Genomic DNA, 14,360 nt, shown 5'->3' on the forward strand with positions numbered 1-14,360 from the left:
GTGACCACTTGCCTCATGGTCCTGCTGCCACATAGGGCCACACGCTTCGCGCCTTTCCTTTCCTTATGGGCCTTCTTCCCTAAACCCTTCTTCCCTTAAGTTGCTTCAGGTATTTGGTCACAGGAGTGAGCTAATAACTAATATGGTTAGCATGTGAAGAAATGGGTTTCATTATGACATTTTCATATATATATGAAATTCATATATATGTATCATTATCATTTTTCTCAACCTTATGCCCCACTAACGTTACCTTCTTCCTTCCCCTCTTGTTGATGTCTTTCTTGCCTCCTATTAATCCCCCCTCCTGTTTTTATGTCACATATACTACCCACCCTATTATGTCATGTTTCTACTTTTGTGTCCTACATAGATCGGGAAAGCCTCATGAATTTGCTTATCAGTCTTGTACAGGAGCCATGCTAATTTCTGTAACATTTCAACTTCAGTATATGATCTGTTGAGATGAGCACACCATGGACCTTTTCAACAGAAACCGAATGAGTACAATTTCCAAAATAGGATTCCACACCTAGCCAAACTATCAACCGAGAGTATATGCATGCTGACATAAACATCTGTAAAGTATCAAAATTTCATCAACTCTTTCTCAGATGAATATATCCTACAAAAAGTGAAAAGATAAAAGATTTAGGAAACATGGGATCTGACAGAGGACATAAAAAGGACCAGAGAAGACTCCATCTGGGGTGAGCTGGAAAGCAGGGCTATCATGTGCTATATCTTAGAGCAAAGACATGAACTGAGACGTTTTTAATATACAGAAATTTGGATTGAGATACTTCTTATTAAGCAGCTAGTGTATGTTGGAAAACAGGCACAAGACGAAAGGAAAGTTTTAATAAATTTTGTTTTTTATTGAATTTTTGTGATTTTCATATAATATAGACGGTTTTTAGATCCCCTCCCCTATCAACACCTCCCCACACTGCCCCCCCCCAGTTAATGTACTCTCTTATATATAAAAACATGGCCTATAGAGTCTGATTTGTGTCCCCACATGTCGTTCACTGTGTAAGTCCATTCACTGAGCCCACCAAAAGTCCCATCCCTGAGAGACACTGTCTCTCCCCCTCCCAGTGGCCATCAATTGCCAAAAGTTCCTTAGGTTGGGTTGGGATTTCTTACCTATTTCTCCATGTCTATGTTGTCTGGTTTGAGCTTGCATGGGATTTGTGCATGCTGTTGCCATCGTTGTGAATTCATAAGAGTAACTGACCAGCTGTCTGGAGGACAGCTTTGTGGTCATCTACACCTCTGGCTCTTACAGTCTTTCTACCTCCTCTTCCACAATGATCCCTGAGCCTTGGGAGGCAGAGGTTTGAAATAGGTTTCCTGTTCAGGGATATGTACTTTGCAACCTCTTGTCCTCTGCACATTGGCCAAGTGTGGGTTTGGGTGTTAATCACCATCTGCTGCATAAGGAAACTTCTCTGGTGTGAGGTGAGAGATGCATTCATCCTATGTGTAGAGGCTGCATTAAAGATGTGTCATTTAGGGTTAATGTCTCACAGGTAACTATTCTCTGCTTAGTAATAAAACTGTGGAATAGTCTCCACATGTTGCAAAACAAAGAAGCTTCTTTGATGAGAGGCGAAAGTACACTTGAGTGTAAATATGAAAATGTATATAAAGTAAGAAATTAAGTTAGTTTAGGGATGTTGCAAAAGTAGGTTTTTCTCTAGGATCTGTGACCTCTCCAGCAATGTATATTTAGCTATGTTTACAGTACCATTCATGAGTTCCTTCCCACTGAGAGGGCCTTAATTCCTGAATGGCTATTGATTATCCCCAACATAAAAGTGTCACTATTGAACCAATAGTGATAGCCTGCTGAGCCAGTCATTGTTGCTTATTAGGCTTTACAGCTGGGTAGGAAAATTGATTGGACTTCTCTCTTGGATAAAAATAAATTTAAAAAACAACACAGTAATTCCTAGGAAAGACAGAAGTCATTCAAGAAAGGAAATGTGTACACCATTTGCAATAATACATTATCACACTGTAATACCATGACTAGCACAGGGTGGAATATATTTATAGTTATAGTAATAAAAATACCAAATAAGTGTTTTCCTAAAAATTGGGATGCATACACAAAAAGGAGTGGATATTGGGATAGTGACAAGTGTCAATATCCTCGCTATAGTCTCTGCAAAAATGTGATAAAACAGATATCACCTTAGATATAAAATAAATAGGAACTAATAATCTAGAAATTTTAAAGTTGTTGTCTTTTCTTAGGATGGAGAAGGAAGAGGGAGGAGATGATTGCTGTTTCTTGTTTAACATTATTTAACAAATATATTTAATGTCAAATATTATTACACTATGGGGCTGGAGAGATGGCTTGGTGGTTACGAGCATTCACTGGCTGCTCTTGTAGAGGACCTGGGTTAGATTCCCAGCACCCATAGCAGCTAACAATCATCTGAAGCTCCAGTCCCAGGAGAATCTGATGACCTCTTCTGACCACCGCAGGCACTGCACTGCACAACATGGGTGCACTTACATACATGCTGGCAATACACTCATATATATAAAATAAAAATTTAAAAGTTAGTATTATACTAAATAACACCAGTATGTTATAGGAAACAAATTTGAAGTTGTAAATATATTTTCAACTTTTAAATATTAGATTTCTAGGAATATAAAAGCAATGCAAGTTTATTGAAAATTTGGAAAACGTATAACAATTCAAAAAAACCCTTAAAATTATCTTTCTGGTGTCATGCATTTCTAGTCATACTTTATTTCTATGTATGTTCTTTTATAGAACAGAAACTGCTTTGTGAATATAATTCATATCCTTCTTTTTATTTCAACATTTATAATCAGAGGTTTTTATTTCTTTAAACATTTCTCATAAGCATGTTATTGCCTGCATAATTTAACTATAGTCATAATTCAGGACATTTACCTTTTAAATTTTTTCAAGTAATAAATAATGCTATTTTAAATGTATTCATCCATTGATCTTTCTCAGTATTTTATTATCTTTGCCTAGCAAAATTCCTAGAAATAAAATTACTAGACCAAATGGTAAAAACATTCTTGAGATAGTTGGTACATGTTATGAATTTGCTCTACAGATTCCTTCTGACTCATATACCCATCAGCAATTTATACAGCTATTTATTTCAATGCCACCCTTCCAGCACTGTTTCTCATTAGAAAAAAAAATCATTTTAAGCTAAACTTAAGCAAAATGGTACAATTTTGCCCAAGATCTTGGAGCTCTTTTGAAAATTTTCAAAATTGGTAACAGAAAGATGTATCCCTAAGGAAAGTTTCCACACAAAGCCCCCCTCCCCATACTCAGTGTCCCCACAATGGCCCTTGTGGTTATCTGTGTGCTGACTGACAGTTGGGAATTCAAACAGAGAGAACAGGAAAAAGAACTGCGCAGATCTGAATCATGCTGTTCCAGGATTGGCTAAGTGTTAGAAATTTCTGTATTATAACAACATTTTGAATTATGGAATTAGTTGACAAGCTGATTTGTAAAGTTTTAGAGTCATTATGTAAAACGAAGGAGCACACTAGCCAAGATTGTCTGTGATATTTTGCCCATAACTGTCCACTTCGGCTAAGCAGCCTTGCTAATGCTGTTGGACCACTGCTTCTGTAGAAAGAGGCGCCCACAACAGAGAACAGTGATGAACATTTACTGAAATCCTCTTAGACATCAGACATGTTGCTTGTGATATGTAATTTAATCCTCAGAGAAATCCTACTAAGTATCATGCCTATTTTATAGATGGGGAAACTGAGGATGTAAGGTGCTAAGTGCTCCAGGTCACAGAGTCTGTATACCTTGAAAGCTGGTGTGCTTCACAAGGAAACTGCAGGCTCAGTCTCCTAAGTCCTTACCCCACTAATAGCCAAACATCAGACAGGATGCTGAAAAGATTTTGTGCTCCTGAGCCACATAATGAAAGGGTTCAAATACATCTATAGCCTCTGAGTTTCAGGACAATCTACAAGTTAGATAGAGGCTGTCCTTTGAAGTCTCCCTGGGGTGCTAAGAGAACACAGTCAAGAGCAGGCGTCCACAGGGCTCCAAGGATAGTGGGGGCAGAGGCAGAGACAGCTGAGGGATGGCAAAGGAGGATTTGTTCTGGGCTATAGGGGAAGCTGCAGACAAGAAAATTTCAGTTCACATGTTTTAACTGGTTTCTAATTATATTTTAAACTTTAAAGAACTATTCAGTTTGAAGTTATTATTATCAACAAGAACTTCTTGACAATGACTAGCCTCTCTCCTGAGGAAATGAATAAAAATTAATTTATGATAATTCTTTTGAGAAAGATTGTCTTGAAGGCAGTGCTAGTCTTAGAAAGTGACCCATGTCATTTAATCCTGTCACTGCCCAGCCTCCAACAATGGGCATCAAGATACACCCAATAACTATTTCCCCAACATCTTTCCAACAGTCATCCCAACCAGGTGGGCATAAACCTTGGTAGATGGACCACAGAAGAGATAGGGCTCCATACTCACATACCCCAGATACTTCTTAGGATTTACATTTTTCTTCTTTGCATTATAAATTATTATATACATTTAGGAAAAAATATATCAAATCTCCTTATACCCACTACCATGTTTTTTCAATCTTATTTTGTCATATGTAATTTCAAATGGCACATTAAGACACACTGAAAACCTTCTGTGAACCTCTTCTTGTTCTAACTCCTTCCCCAGAGTTAAACAACATGGCATATCTGACTGTGTTCCCATCTTTCATTTCATATTCATAGACACAAACATATCTAGTTTCCTCACGCTCCATAACAAACTAACACAAATTTAGCATCTTAAAACAATGGAATTTTTCTTCTCTCAAAGACACAGTTCTGGAGACTAGAAATGAGCATGTAGACATGCACGGGGCCAGGGTCCCTCCAAAGGCTCTAATCCCAATGTGGTCATATTCCAGTCCTGAAAAGTCAGATCTCAACAAACCTTTCTGGAAGGTACAACCCAATCCATAGCTATATGTATAAATAATACCTAGACACAATTGGATGTTTTAGATATTTGCATTATGTTTAATTATGTCTATGGGAGTATGGGAATGTGTGTGTGAGAGCAGGTGTCCACAGAGACCAAAGACATCAGATCCCCCTGGAGCTGGAGCTACAGTCGGTTGTGAGCCACCTAACGAACACTGGGGTCAGAACTTGGATCCTCAGCAAGAACATTGCACACTCATAATGGCTGAGCCATCTCTGCAGCCAAATTGAATGTTTTAAAACTTATACAGATGATACTCGTTTATGCTGCTTTAACAAAATGCTACAGAGTAACTGACAACGGAAATTTATTTCTCACAGCTCTGGAGACCAGGAAGTCCAAGATGAAGTTGCCAGCAGGTTTGATGTCTGGTGAAGACATTTTCATAGATGGCCCATCTAAGTGTCATCATGTAGTAGGAGGGATAGAAGAGAGGTACAGCAGCTCTCTGACGCTTCTGATAAAGGTGTTAACACCTTTCAAAAGGGTTCTGTCCTCATGACTAACAATCAGCTTCAATCCTTAATGTAATCATTTTCTGTGTTAAAATCCAATGTGTGAGGGGTTTTGTGGGTTTTTTGTTGGTTTTGTTGTTGTTGTTGTTGTTGTTGTTGTTGTTGTTTTATCGGTCTTTTTGAGACAAGGTCTCCCTGTAGCCCCAGCTGACCTGGAACTTGCTACGTAGACCAGGCTGGCCTCAAACTCACAGAGATCCACCTGCCTCTGCCTCCTGAGTGCTGGGATTAAAGGCGTGCGCCACTATGCCCAGCCCAATGTATGAGTTTTGAAGGGACACATACATTCAAGCCATAGCAGGCAGATGATTTTCTTCTTTTTAGAAATCTGCCTTTGCCTTTCAAACAACCCACACATTTCAAAGGTAAAAAGTAGCATATCTTTGCCTCATGAACCCTCACAATCAGCTGTAAACATGAGGATGACTAGGAAGATGGCCAACACTGAGCTTCTTCCAGTGCCTCACACTTTGGTGTCAGGTAGGATGCATGCCTGGGGAACAAAGGGGACCTTGACTCTCCAGAAGGGGTCACAGTAAGCTTCCCAGAGAAAGTATCCAAACCAAGCCCTGAAGGAATGTGAGACAATAAAAGAGTCCTGAGTCTGGGCAGGGCAGAGAAGCTTCAGGAAGAGCGAAGAAGAGTAAAATCGTGGAACAAGCCAAAACATTCTGTGCAAAGGAAGAACACGGCCATGCAATCCAACTAAAATGTGTAACAGGAGAGCTGAGGCAGGAGAACCGACACAGTTGAACTGGAAGGCTGTATTTACCACGGGTGTCTTGGTCTCTTTCCCTGTGATAAAATACCCTGACAACAGTACCTTAAAGGAGAAAAGGTTTATTCTGGCTCAGAGTTTGGAGGTAAAGACCAGCATGGTGGGGAAGTGGAGGCGGCAGAGTCTGAAGCAGCTGGATGCCTCACATTTGTAATCAGAGCAGAGAGCAATGAATGTGTTGCCTGCTGCTCAGCTTCTTTCCTATACTCTAGGAGCCCTGTGTGTTAGACAGCTTTAGTGTCAACTTGACACACCTGGGTTGAGGGAGCCTCAACTGGTGAATGACTCCATTGGACTGGCCTGTGGCCATGTCTGTGGGGCATCTTCTTGATGAGCAATGTGGGAGGGCCCGGCCCACTGTGGGTGGTGCCACCCTGGGCAGGTGGGCCTGTGTTGCATAAGAAAGCAGGCTGAGCAGGGGCCAGGAGAGGAAGCCAGTAAGCGGCGTTCCTCCATGGCCTGTGCTCCAGCTCCTGCCTCCAGGTTCCTGCCCTGAGTTCCTACCTTGGGCTCCCTGACGAACTGTGACCCGGGAGATGTAAGATAAAATAAACCCTTTCCTCCCCACGTTGGGATTGGTCAGAGTATTTTGTCACAGCAATGGAGAATCAAACTAAAACACCTGTCCAGGAAATGGTCCTGACCATTTTTAGGTCCTTCCCATTCCCATTTCAATTAATACAATTAAGATAATCCCTTGAAAGTATGCTCAAAGGTGTCCCAGGTGCTTCTAGACTGCAAGTTGACAGTTACTATTTACTACCACATCAGGAGTGGATTTGTTTGCCAATACAAATTATCTGCCATTTTAACAAATTATACTAAAATAGCTTAAAGCAACAAATTTATTTTCTCACCATTTGGAGACTGGAAATATGAAATCAAGGTATTCATCTGGTTAATTCTTCCTGAACCCTGAGGGAGAATCAATTCCCTCTGTCTCATAGCTTCTGGTGACTGCTGGCAAATCTGGACAGTCCTTGGTTTGTAGATACACAAACCAGTCTCTGCCTCTGTCTTCAAATCACAAATTCTCCTCTCTGTATGTGTGTATATATATATATATGTATATATATGAGTCCTTTTATGCCTTCATGTTTCTCCCCTCCCCTCCCTCCCTCCCCCTTCTCTCCCCTCCTCTCCCCTCTCCTTCTTTCTCTTCTTCTCTTCTTGACATTTGCCATTGGACTTAAGCCTCACATAATCCAGGAGGTTCTCATTCAAAGATCTTTAACTAAATTACATTCATAAATATACCCCTTTCCAAATAAGGTTATATTCATAAGTTTTGGACAGTCTTTGGGGGTTCACCACTCTCTACCACAGGAAGCTCTAGTGTTGACCAGCTGGTACTGGGGAGCTCCTCGGGCTTAAGAAAGAAGAGGTATAGTTTGACTTCTGTCATAGCAAGATGCCTCAGCCAAAGTTGTGACAGAAAAGGTAGAAAGAAAGGGACAGATTGAGAAATATGTAGGATTTATGCTGAGAGGAACTTGATTGCTTGGATGTGAGAGTTGCATAAAGGATGATTATGATGCGCCCTACATTTCTGGTTTGTATGAATTTGATGATTATAAAGTGACTACCAGAGGAGAGAAGTGCTTGGGTAAAGATTATTCTTCGGTTTTGACACATTGATCATGATGGTGTTTTCTGTAGTCTAGTGGAGAGATCCAATAGGCTGAGCTAGAGATATTGATTTGGGAATCATCTCTGAATAAGTAAAGATAAAAGCTGATGAGTTTTCAAAAGTAATCTATTTAGGAGCTACGACACAAGTATGCAATTCAGCATACTGGAAAATACGGACAAAGACCCAAAAGAGACAGAGTTCAAGGCAGAGAAGCCTGGAACACCTGTCCAGAGACCAGGTCAGATCATAGACCTTTGGATGGACTGGCATGGTGGGCCTTGTAAAAATGGCCATACTCAGGTAATATCAAGTGAACAGGCTGCCCGCACACCAGATCTGGGAATAAGAGTGGCATGATTGTGTAGATGCTCAATTTACTCGCAGAACAAAGTATGGAGCAGGCCAAGGCTTCAGCATTATTTGCATAAAGATTTGGAATATAAGCCAAGAGACAGGCCAGACACGTCCTGCATAGTACAGGGCTGCTCTGGAAGAAGAAAGATCACTTCTGGTTGGTGCATAAGTTTGGGACCTACAACCAAAGGATCTGGTAGAGTTTGGTCACTATATCCCCATACCACAGACTATAGTGTAATGTTCTCCTAAACGCCTGTATTGAAAACTTAATTTCCAATGTAACAGAGTTGAAAGATAGAACTATTAAAGGGTAGGTAAGTAGATCATGAGGGTTCTGTTTTCATGCATGAATTAATGCTGTTAGTATACGAGTAGGTCAGCTACCATAGTAATACATTCCTGGTAAGAGGATGAGCTCTCTCTCTCTCTCTCTCTCTCTCTCTCTCTCTCTCTCTCAAAAAAAACACACACACACACACACACACAATTGGTCTTCTTCTATGTTATGACATAGTAAGAGACCTCACTAGATACAGCCCATTTGACCTTAAATTTCATAGTCTCCAGAACTGTAAGAAATTACTCTTTGTCCTTTATAAATTGTCCTTCTCAGTCTCCAATATTATGTTTTAGCAGCACAAAATGGACTAGAATTTTGTTCATGGAAGTGGACCAAACATCATCTAATCAGAAATATTTTCCAAAAAAATATCATAGAAGCCACAGTATGTGTTTCCTGCCAGACTAGACTACTGGGATTATTTATCATCCTAAACATAAACATGCTTGATAAAAATTTTGTCAAGAAAAACTCCACTTTAAAATGCACTGTATTAGGCATGGTTCTCCAGAGGCACAGAACCAACAGAATGAATATATATTATTATAAAGGGGGCTTTATTAGATTGACTTACACAACAGGGCCTGGAGAGACTGAAAACCTCTAAACTGCTCAACTCATGAAGCTAGATGCCTCAGAAGTCCTCAATCTGACATTGGGGCTTAGAAGATTCTGGAAGAATCACTGGTATTCAGTCCACACTGGAAACCTAAAGAAGATGGAGTGTGATGTCAGCAGGAAATGGCAAGAGCAGCAGCAGCACCACCATCAACCACCTAGAACACCAGCAGCAGCACCAGCAGCAGCAGCAGCAGCACCACCACCACCACCACCATCAACCACCTAGAACACCAGCAGCAGCACCACCAGCAGCAGCAGCAGCACCACCACCATCAACCACCTAGAACACCAGCAGCAGCAACACCAGCAGCAGCAGCAGTAACAGCAGCAGCAGCAGCAGTGACAAATGAGCTTGCTCAGCAAAAAACAAGGGCAGAGGTGGCCCAGGCTGATCTCAAACTCTTTATCCTCCTGCCTCCTCATCTTCAGCATTTTCCTACCAACATACACCCCACGACACTGGAAATAGCCCCGTTCTTGGGGGCTGGAGAGATGGCTCAGCAGTTAAGTGCACTTGTTGCTCTTGAAGAAGACTAGGATTCAGATCCTAGCACCTACTTGGTGCTAACAAACATCCATAATTCCAGTTCCAGGGAATCCAATGCCTTCTCTAGCCTCCACAGATACTGCATGCACATGGTACACTTAAATACATTCAGAGAAAACACTCATAAAATACAAATTAAACAGACATAACAAACAACACAAACCCTCAAAACAAAACACTCATAAAATACAAAGAAAAATTGTTTTAAAAAGAAAAATGACATTACATGAAATTATAAAGCTTTGGCACAGGGGCTAGAGAGATGGTTCAGAGGTTAAGAACACTGACTATTCTTGCAGAAGACCCAGGTTCGAATCCCAGCACCCACATGGTAGCTAACAACTGTCCATAACTCCAGTTCCAGGGAGTCCAGCAGCCTCTTCTGTCCTCTGCGGGCATTGCACGACACGGGTGCACTTACCTACATGCAGGCAATACACGCATACACATAAAATAAAAATAATAAAATATTTTTTTAAATAGTGAACAGAGAGCCAAAAGAATGGGAGAAAATCTTTGCTATCTGTACTTTAGACAGGGTGTTAACCTCTAAGAATATATAAAGAGCCACAGGGCTGGGACAATGGCTCAGTGGGTAAAGTGCTTACTATGTAAAAAGTCCCCTGTAATCACATAAAAAGCCAGATATGGGAGATAGCACCTGTAACCCCAGTGACAGAGTGGAGGCAAGGCAGACGGATTCTGGGAGGATACTGGTCAGCCATTCTAACTGAGACAGAGAGCTCCAGGTTCAGTGAGAGCCCCTATCTCACAAAATAAAGTGAAATGATAGAAGACACCTGATGTTGGCCTCTATCTTCTACACATGCACACATGGGTCCATGCACCTGCAGAGAGAGAGAGAGCGTGCACGCGAGAGCGAGAGCAAGAGCGAGCGAGAGAGAGATCAGGGAAATACAGATTAAAAGTATTTTGGGATTCCATCACATCCCAGTCAGAATGGCTATCATCAGGAAAACAAATGCCAGAAACTGGAGAGATTGCTCAGCAGTTGAAAGCCCTGGCTGTTCTTGCAGAGGACCCAGGTTCAGTTCCCAGCACCCACATACTATCTCACAACTGCCTGAAACTCCAGTTCCAGGGAATCCGGCATCCTCTTATGACTTCCACGGGCTTTGCGGCTTTGCACAACGTGGGTGCACCTACCTATATGCAGGCATTATACTCATGCACATAAAATAAAAATAGTAAATAAAATGAAAAAATGACAACAAATACTATCAAGGATGTGGGAAAAGAGAAATCTTTATTCGCCATTGGTAGGAGTGTAAACTGCTGCAGCCACTATGGAGAGAGAGAGAGAGAGAGAGAGAGAGAGAGAGAGAGAGAGAGAGAGAGAGAGAGAGAGAGAGAGAGAGAGAGAGAGAGAGAGAGAGAGAGAGAGAGAGAGAGAGAGAGAGAGAGAGAGAGAGAGAGAGAGAGAGAGAGAGAGAGAGAGAGAGAGAGAGAGAGAGAGAGAGAGAGAGAGAGAGAGAGAGAGAGAGAGAGAGAGAGAGAGAGAGAGAGAGAGAGAGAGAGAGAGAAAGAAAGAGAGAGGGAGGAAGAGAGAGGGAGGGAAGAAGGAAGGAAGGAAGGAAGGAAGGAAGGAAGGAAGGAGAAAAGAAAAAACTAAAAATAAAATCACCATATGACTTAACTGTACTATTGCTAGGCATGAAGCTGCAAGGGGACCATGGTATGAGGTAGGAAAGGAGTTCTAGAGAGCAGGATAGTAGGATAGTAGGATGCAAGTGCCATGATGGGGAAATGGGGAGAATCATTTGGGGACTCTAACTGGGGAGGGGAGAGGGAGGGTAATACAGAAGTAGAGGGAGGAAGGAGAGACTAATAACATGAAGGATGTTTGAAAAAGCATCACTTATAAGGAAATATTATAAACTTACCTAAACACAAATAATACATATAATTTAAATAAAGTTATACCACAGAGTAATAGTACCACCCTTCCCCCTAAGAGCCATAGTCAGTCTAACAAAAACCCCAGTGCCAGGCATGGGAAATTTCCCTTCAAGTTGTTGGTCAGGGTAATCTAAGAGAGTCTCTAAATAATGTAGCCTATTGCCACTGCACTTGCTTGGCTCCTAGACTTGAAGGTAAGACCCTATTGTTGAAGATAGCATATACTACAGACCCAGAATTAGAGGAATCAAGCTGGAACAGCCTTGGAAGCCTCCGCCCTGAGGACTCGTTCTCATAGAATCAGAAGGTACTGTGCAAACTGCCAAGGGAGAAAAGCAACCAATAGTCCTACCCAGCTGTAAAGCCTGTGAAGAATCTGTCTGTAAAAATATTCTTAATGATGCAATAGAGACACTATTATCTTGGGGATAACCAACACCTGCCTAATTGGACTTATGTCCTGCTCAATAGGAGGGAATTCATGCCTGATATTGTAAACCTAGTTAAACACAAGTGGCTGGAGAGATCATAGACTTTAGAGAAGAACCTACTACTGCCATTTGCCTAAACAATGCAATTTTAGACTGTACTCTAAATACTTATCCTTATATGTGCAGATAAGTGTAGCTCTCACCCCTCACCAAAGAAGCTTCTTTTGGTATCAGACAGGGACTACTATAGAGATCCACACCTGATCAAAATGCAGAGAATAAGTGACAGTGTGTTTGCTCTGAGCCAACTAGTACGTGTGTTACTCAACTCCACACATTACGGTTCAAGGAACATCACAGAAGAAGGAGCAGAAGGATTGTAAGATCCAGGGGGCCAGGTTGCCTGCTGCTAGTCATGCAGGGATACTGCACCCTTGAAATCTCAACAAACAAGACCTATGTAATGATAATACCAGTCGACCTGGCAATGCAGATAAGGGAACTCTCACAAGGCCCACCCCTAGATGAAGACATAGAGGCAATCAACGGCTTCTGACAGAAGGAGAATCAGTCTTCACTGGGGACTAGTCCCCTGATAGATTATCCAGTCCCAAGTGGTGAGTTCTAAACACATGTGCATATGAACAACACTAGGCTCAATGGGTTTTTATTTGGGGGGGTATGTGTGTGTGCGCATGTGCACATGTGTGTAAAACAATAATAAGAGGTTATAAACTTTAGTAGGGGGACATGGGAGTAGGGGGACATGGGAGGGGAAGGAAGGTTAGATTACATATATATAATTTACATAATTCTTAGGTCTTCAGTTTCCTCATCTGCAAAATGGGAGACAGTACTGTGATCAGAGGACTGTAATGAGGATTAAATGAGGTGATGCATGGTATGCTGCTTGGAATGAGCCTGGCACACAGTAATAGCAATGTGTGTACTTAACGTGATCACTAGCACACTTTATGTTATTTTCTCTGGTTACTTCACTGATTTTGTTTTTCTAAAATTTATCAATTTTGTTACATGTAGCTATAGTTTATATCATTTTTCTACATATTATTATTTAATGAGACTATACTATATTTTTCATATATATATACATATATATATATATGAGAGCAGGCACTGAGGTACACTCCAGTAAGTCCAGCAATTTGAATAGCTGAAGCAGAGGGATTATCAGTTTGAGGCTAGCCTGGGCTGCATAATTAGATACACCCTTTAAAAGATTAAAAACAATGCATATTCCTATACCTAGAGATAGAATTTCTGGGCCACAACTTTGAGAATGTGCAACTTTGCACAGGATTAAGTCACATAATTCTTTTCAAAAATCACCAAGTTATTTTCCATTTTTCAGTATGTGAAAGTTTCCAGTGAGTTACAGGTTCCTGGCTTTGTCCAACTTACCAATGTTCTCTTCGCCAATAAGGATGAAATGATAGTTCACTAAATTTGAATTTCCATAACTCTGGATGAGGTTAACTAGCTTCCAACATACTTACCACCTAAGTTTCCTGTTATATACAATAACTGCTTATAGCATTTGTCCATTTTTCTATTGGGTTTTGGCTTACCAACATTATGAGTTTCTGTTGCCTGACAGTTTCCTCTAAATTGAAACTTTCCATAGTGGAGGGAGGCTCCTTAACAGCTCAGGAAGTTCTAAGTTGAAACATTCCTGCCCACCTTAACAGCTATTGCTCTAAGTCACAAATCTCAGGAAGTTCCTGAAACTAACAAGATACACAAGGTCCCTTCCCAGTTATAGAAGCAGTAAGCAATTACTGGGGAGAAGAGAGAAGACCTGCCTGGAGGTGGTTCTCTGTCCAGCTGAGCTGCCTAAATATCCTGCAGGAAGCTCCAGGTTTGCAGCTTTTCTGAGTCATCGCCTCTGTTAAGGCGGGCTTTTCTGTGATGCATATGTCTCTGAGTCATCCTTACTCTTGAAAGTAACCCCTGACCTGTATTATTGTAAGTAACCCCCAAACCTCATTGGTTCACCAAGTTGGATTTTTGTATAGTGTTACTTTGCCTGTCATCAGTTCCTTATCTGTAGTGAGAAGACACTTGTTCATGTCTCTCCAAGACCAGTATCATATACTAGTCCTTATACTAGAAAATAAAGCCTTGTCACCTTGTCAGCAATATCCTATGTGAAT

The 14,360-nt window shown here is 41.1% G+C and overlaps 1 non-coding gene across 1 annotated transcript; it reads right to left on the reverse strand.

Annotated features, from left to right (window-relative positions):
• Positions 1-369: 369 nt before the first annotated feature.
• On the reverse strand, positions 370-471 carry LOC115071818. Its single transcript, XR_003850891.1, has one exon. It is a non-coding gene; the product is annotated as a U6 spliceosomal RNA (small nuclear RNA).
• Positions 472-14,360: the final 13,889 nt, after the last annotated feature.

Source organism: Nannospalax galili, unplaced genomic scaffold (genome assembly GCF_000622305.1).
Source record: "Nannospalax galili isolate Female #2095 unplaced genomic scaffold, S.galili_v1.0 scaffold861, whole genome shotgun sequence".
Lineage (NCBI taxonomy): Eukaryota > Metazoa > Chordata > Mammalia > Rodentia > Spalacidae > Nannospalax > Nannospalax galili.